We start from the raw sequence: 7,362 nt of genomic DNA on the forward strand, positions 1-7,362 counted from the left end.
TAATTAAGTTTTTTTTCCTTTTTTTTTATTCCGAAAATCTCCAAGTATCAAGTATCAACCCACTACAAACAGCTTAAATCGATTGACATTTTTAGAAAAAGGTAAAAAATCATCGTCTGAAACTATCATCTCCTTTTAGCAATTTTTCTACTCTCTCTTTCTCTCTCTCTCTCTCTCTCGCACGTTCTCCACTTTCATACACACCTCTCTTTCTCTCCGTCCTCTTCACCCTCTCCCTCTCTCTCGCTCTCCCAGTCACATACGCACCCTCTTTCGCGACTGAATTTCGCTCCTACAATTTTTCCAAAAACTTGGTTATCTGCCTCGATCGGCAATTCCTTCGGTAGCCACTCTTTCTCTCTCTCTCTCTCACTCTCACGCCCTCCTTCGCGCACACGCACACTCACACCTACAAATTCACAAATCGAAAAGCATTCACAGGAGCAAAGACGCACGTTTCGTAAGAGAATCGCTTCGCGTCATTTAATCGCTAACTAGGTACATGCGAAAAACACCTAACGTACGAAAAAACTCGCTGTTCTCGTAAAATGTCTTTTTTTCCTTCCTCCTCCCCTTTTCTCTTAATCTCTCTCTCGCGAATCCCCATCGGCCATCGTTGCGGAATATCTCGGAGAATTCTCGGACAGAACGTCAAAGCCACCCACGAGCGTCCCGACGCCTCATTGTCGCCCGTTCACGTTCTTCCAAGATGGCGGAAAATCTCTGAGCCGCCCCCCTCCCTCGTTTCCATTCGAGTTCTCATCACGCGGGAATTGTTCTGGCGCGACGCAAAGAAACGAGAAAGAAAAAAAAAGAGTTAAGGAAAGAAAGAAAAAAAGAATAAAAAGAAACGCAACAGTCAATACACGAGAATAAAGGAACGACAAATCATCCTGGCGAAATGTCGCTGAGAGCGTTCGACACTCAAATAATTAGCCAACAAAATTCTCCCTAGGGACGCGTGTGATTCGCCAATGCTGGACTTTCTGTAACGCGCGTAGAAAAAGATTCGCTAAGCGTAAATTACATTAAGACTAAGTGATTATTTAGAATTAAAAAAGAAGAAACAAAGAAACGGTAGAAAACGACTGCAGGAGCAAATTGGCCTAGGGACGACGTCATCGGCGTCGTCAACGTCAGAGTCATCGTATCGTCAAACCCGTCCACCTCTGGTATAGTCGAGTCGTCAATACTTTTTTTTTTCGATAATATTTTTTTTTTCCTTTTTTTTTCATCATCCTCATCACATTTATACGCCTATTAATTACAACGATAATAATAATAAATCGGGTTATCTTTTCGCTCTCGCATTTAGTTTTACAATTACAAAATTTTCGAAAATTTACACATTAGCCAAAAAGGATACGAGGTTTCCCATCAATTAATTAATTCAGTTAAGTGGCACGTGTGTACGCGTGTGTGAAAGTACGAATGGGTTTTGTGTGTGGGAATGACTGTGCGCGTCTCTTGTCTTCCATGTGTGTTACGCTTTATGTTATCCTTCGCGTTATTATTATTACCTTTTTTTGAGTTTTTTTTTTTTTTTCGTCATTTCAATAATCTTTATAATCGTAATCAATGCGCGCGCATTCGCACGACACACAAAGGACAGTCAAATTGCTTCGTAGATAGTAGATAATAGATACACATGTCCACATATGCATCTAGGTAGATAATGTATGCATACCAAAAAGTATATCAATTTTTGTTCAACTTCTCTTTCTTTTTTTTTTTTAATTCCCTTAAGAAATCGCTAGCTTTACAGGGCTATTCCATATCCCTTCGTCTACATGAAAATTATTTTTTTTTTTTTTATTAAGAAACGGATAGGAACAAGAGGGGATTGGGCTACGACACGAAAGAGTTTTTTTCATTGAATTTCTATGCACGTGTAAAATGTATGTATAGATATATATACCACGGGTATGTTGAATGAATATATTGACATGGTCAAAGAATCGCCATTTTTAATGTGATTTTTTCCCTCTCTCTCTCTCGTTCTCTCTCTCTCTCTCTCTCTCTCTCTCTCTCTCACTTATTAAGTTCTCTCCGTCTCGTATCCCTTTAATTTCTACGAGTGTGTTGGTTTGGGCTTGTGACTAGTTGTCTCTTCTATTTTGCATTTAATCGATTAATCGATAATCACTATGACCTTCCTTCCCCACTCCTAGTTCTCTCCGTCTCGTATCCCTTTAATTTCTACGAGTGTGTTGGTTTGGGCTTGTGACTAGTTGTCTCTTCTATTTTGCATTTAATCGATTAATCGATAATCACTATGACCTTCCTTCCCCACTCCTTCCACGACTTTAATCGAGAAACGATCGAGGTTCGACTTCGCGAGATCGGTTTCGGAGTGACGACGTTACGAAGTATTGTGAGACGAGGGACGTTTGACGTCGCGACGTCGGACACAAATCTCAGCAAGCCACAGTGACCCCTGACCTCTCTTACTCTCACTTAAAGTCATCGCAAATATTGTATCACTCTCTCTCTCTCTCTCTCTCTCTCTCTCTCTCTCTCTCTCTCCCCCTCCCTCCCGCTCTCGTTCTCGCTGTCTCTACCTCTGACTCCCACCCTTTCATTATTCATGAAAAAATGTTCCCTTAAAGATAAAAAAAATCTCCCGATCTTCCTCAGGTCGATTCTCACCATCAGCATCCCCTATAACATTGCACTACTCCCAGCTGCTTTTAAATCTTACCTCTTAAGACACCTTCTACACTTTTAAATTCGCCATTATTTAATTTATCCTTACGCCTATGTCCATTAGCTCCTATACGCGGTTAGTCCTTAATACGAAAAAGAGAGTAAATAAAAAAATAAAGGAAAAAACAAGAAAATGAAAAGAAATGTATAAAAACAATCAGACAAAAAATATCATGACCACCCTCTCGCGGTCCTTCACTCTCGCGCTCACCCTCTCTCTCTCTCTCACTCTCTCTCTCTCTCTCTCTCTCTCTCTCTCTCATGAGAAACACAGGCTCCCACTCTCACTCGGCCGTACTCTCTGCCGTTCTCGTACTCTCTCCCAAACTCCACGCACGCGTCCTTTCCATCTATCACTCCCACGAAAACACACTGATGTAAGAAGCAGTACTTGCTTGCGCAGTACGCAACGTTCTTAAGGAACACAAATTAGATGAAAAAATAGATTGGATCGACAGAATTAATAACTGGCTACAATCTGCCTTAATCGCCTCGTCCAATCCTCCGATCCTCCAGGAGCAGCCTGCTTCCTACCTCAATTGTCCAACTCTGTAATTCCTGCTACCGCATACCGGGAATGCCACCTTTACAGGAGTGATAAAGCAAAGATAAAGAGTCGTCTCATCGAATCGATCCACGCTGATCTTATATCACAATCCTTTTTGACGCCATTTTTCCTTTCGTCCTTCGCATCTCTTATCGCCCCATGTCTATTTTACTCATCCTGTGTTATCGCGTGCGAGAGTGTACGACGCCTGGTGTGTAAGTGTGTACATGTGTGTGATGCGTGTATGTCCAAAATGTATAAGTGTCGTGTGTCTCTTTGGTATGTGGAGATCTCTAAGATAATACAATAGTAATAATAATAATAGTATCAATAATAATAATGATAATAATAATAGTAGTAGCAATTAATAATCGCAATAATATTTGTAATAGTAAATAGTAGTGGTATAGCAATAGGCGAGTGGTTATAGTAATTGTAGTAATAGTAATAATTTTTAATTAATAAAGTGAAGAAAGACGGAAAATCTACTCGCCCGACTGCGACGTCATTATCATTGAGAGAAGCGAGCCCGGCGATTATCTCCGGCGTTAAGGTTTTTTCAAAACCAATCGCGAACGCAGGAAAAAGAAAATCCCGAAAATCGCGTCGAAACGGAAGTCGCAGGGAGACATTTGATCGACCCTGTCGGAAGGGGTCGGTGCTTTTGGTTAGAGGAAAATTGTTACCTCGGCCTCTTGTCACAGGGGTCAGAGGACATGAGGAAGGATGACAAGATGAAGAGAATGATCGAGGATCGTCGAAGTTCTGGATCATGGTAGAGGGATGTGAAATTTTTGGAAAATTTGCACGACGACCCCCTGTACTTCCGCCACTGCGAAATTGGAGGGTGGTCTACCCTATGATATATCTTATATAAAAATCATCATTAGATTAATACAAACGCTACGAATTTCATTTCGCTTTTTTTTTTCTCCTAGGATTAAGAATAATCATTCGATATAGAAAAATAAAAATCATTTAAATCCTTGTCGAAAAACCGATACATCGAGGGGACAGGGGTCTGGCGAAGTTACTTTTGTTTTCGATTTCTATTTTTTTTTTTTAATTTTTTTTTTCGCGGAACATTTTTACTCGCGAAGGGATGACTTGAGTTCTCGCTTTTCGGAGGGTGGCGAAACGAACTATTCTGTCTCTGGCGATATACACGTTAACGCATGCGACACCCTGTCGGTTCTTATCTTTCCAGGCAATCCTACCAGATAATCGAGGATTGGGGTATTTTTTGGCCCATTTTTTTTTTCTCGTAATAACTAAAATCACAATCACATAGAATTGCCTGTGAACCCATTCTCATTCACAGTCGTACTATCGTTGCCATTGATCTTACGTCACCAGACGCTCCCACCCATCCACTACTGACTGTCAATCGACTTCCGTTCAATATCTTTTGAAAAAGTTCCGTCCCACGAAAAGTCCCCCTCTAGTCAACCGACTGACGTTGTCGCACATAGTATTTCTATATCTGTATCTGCCTCAAAATCGTACATACAAAAATTCTCGGTCTCATCCTCCCAATTTTTTTTCTTCAATTTTCACCGTCTTTATTGTATTCCATTTTCATTTACCTCACGTCACGTTTTCTCTTTTTTTTTTCGTTTTACTCAATTTTTTTTTTAATTTTCATTAAACGTTCACTCCCGTTATCGACGACGTCCCTTCTTCTTTGAACTAAGATATTTAGACAAGAATATAACAGCGGTATAAAAAACTTTTCAACACTCAAAAATACAAATCTATCGTAAATGACTACCATATTACTCCTTTCGATCTCGTTATCATCCTCACAGTGGTTTTTCACTTTAATTATATCATCATTAAGCGATCAACGTTACGACCGACGCCATATTTAATTTTAATGGTTATTGTTATTTACTCATTTATTTATTATTGTTATTAATTGCCGTTCTTTCGTGTGTTATGTGTCTCGCATTTTTTCCTCTACAAAACGTCCTGTTTCAACGCTCTTCTTATATATTGTAGCCGTTTCCTATATTGTTGTTCGTGTTGTTCTTGTAATTGTTGTTACTTCCGTCGGTTGTATCGTGCAATTAGTACCTAATTTCAATTACACCCCTTTAAGGTCTGTCGCAATATATTAGATATTTTTAATCATTATTATCAATTATATATTAGTACTTTATATATATATATATAATCGTCATTATATTATATATATATATTATGCTTTATCACACATATTACAAAGGAGGTGAAGAAATCACACCTAACATATTTATTATTTCTTTCAATTACTTTTCCTTCGCACACCCCATATACGTATATGCACATGACTTTCGCTCGCACGGTAAGTCTCAAGTGCACCTATCCGTTATGCGTATCTGTTTCCCTAAGTATCGATATCCTTGCGTGTATACGTGTTCCCTGACACTCGTCTCCATTTTTTTATTTGTATTTCTCCTAATTTTCCTATCCGTATGTATATCTGCACGTGTCCCACAATTCGCACGATGTGCTCCGTATCAGTCCCCGTGTGCCGTGTCAATCGTACCTTCCTCAAATTTTTATTTATTTTTTTTTTCATTCGGGGGGAGAGGATATTCCTTCGATAAAACTGGAATCCCAACGAAGAACCGTGACGTCAAGAACTTCCGGTTCCTCGTGGCTAACGTGTTCGTGACGAGAAATATTTCATTGTAAATTACAAACGACGCGATTCGATCAACCTCGGAATTAATTAAGAACGTCCGTCGCCTACTGCTGCCCCGAAAATCGTAAGTGATATGTGCCTTTCGGAATGCGCGCGTAAATTTGAAAATTTAAATACCAAACTTTGACTTCCGGCACAAGGTATCCCGCCAAACCGGAAAGAATTTAATTCTCTGGTTCCTGTATCCCTTGACTATGGAAGTGACAAAATGCCGTGCACCGTATCATGTGGTATTCGTCTGCCACGTATACGGAGTACTTGTTGAGTTTTTGGGGTTTTGCAAATGGCAAATTCTCTCGACAGGAACACGTATCGAAATTCTTCACGCTGGGTCAGACCGATAGACTTTAAGGATGAGCAAACGGTACAGTAGAATACAGGAGAGACTCCTTTTTCTTTTTTTCTTTTTTTTTTCACGACTACGAGAAAAATAAGTGTTTTCACATATTACATACACATCGCTTAGAGTTTGATTCACGATCGAAAACAGTGTCGGATGCGTCGATAGGGAAGAAAGTACAAAAAACTTTGTTTTGTTTTTCGGCCCTCTCGACGTGTCACGGCACCGCGACGCAAAACGCTTTGGTAATACTGCGAGATTACAATAAGCTACGCACACTGATGTCCAAAAATTATGACCGTGTATAAGAACGCGCACGTTTTGTGTATTTGTGTTATAAAATGTGTACGCGTGTATGACGGGTATGGGGAGAATTCGTGTTGTGATTGGTTGCGTATGACGTGTGACGTCGCGTGACGAGGATTCAACAGTTAAGATTAAGGTAGACGGATAAATAGATATTTTTGGATATAAACGTTTTGGAAAAAGTGTTAGGTTAAGATTAGGTACGCGAAAACCTAAAATATCGGAATCACTTAAAGATTAGAAAAATTTCACTAGAAAACATCGGTTACGGTCCTCCGTCCACGTCCGCGTCGATTCGGGTCACGTTATTGGAATAATGCTACTTTCTATAATATATATATATATTTATATATAATATGTTTATCAATATATATATATATACTTTAATTATCAATTGATTTAGGTAAATTGGTACCTAGTTAAGTTTTACTACAATTATATCGTTCAATCGGTGTCGTACGTGTTTTTTTTTTCCTTTGTTTGTTTCCCTCTTCGTCTCTTTGTATACGAGGTGTGTTTCGTGATGAGTGTAACTGTGGGTGGCCGTTACGCGTGTGCCGTGAGCGCGAAATACTAAGCGCGCGCGCGCGCCCCTACTCGTCGCACGTGGATCAGAATTTACGCCTAATATATGAATTGCATTATATTTATATTACATATATAATATATATTTATAAATTTTATCCGCACACGCAAGCAGTTTTTCAAAAACCCTTAATCGTAGTTGCGGCGTTTAAATTTTTTTCTCCTCGTCTTTCCCCCCCCCCCCCCCCC

The 7,362-nt window shown here is 39.6% G+C and overlaps 1 long non-coding RNA gene across 1 annotated transcript; it reads right to left on the bottom strand.

Annotated features, from left to right (window-relative positions):
- Positions 1–1,477: 1,477 nt before the first annotated feature.
- Positions 1,478–7,352, bottom strand: LOC107270448. The gene is made up of 2 exons (XR_001538333.2): positions 2,281–7,352; positions 1,478–2,152 (listed from the first exon to the last, which is right to left on the bottom strand). It is a non-coding gene; the product is annotated as an uncharacterized LOC107270448 (long non-coding RNA).
- Between the last annotated feature and the right edge of the window lie 10 nt (positions 7,353–7,362).

Source organism: Cephus cinctus, unplaced genomic scaffold (genome assembly GCF_000341935.2).
Source record: "Cephus cinctus unplaced genomic scaffold, Ccin1 Ccin1_scaffold0767, whole genome shotgun sequence".
NCBI classification, from domain to species: domain Eukaryota; kingdom Metazoa; phylum Arthropoda; class Insecta; order Hymenoptera; family Cephidae; genus Cephus; species Cephus cinctus.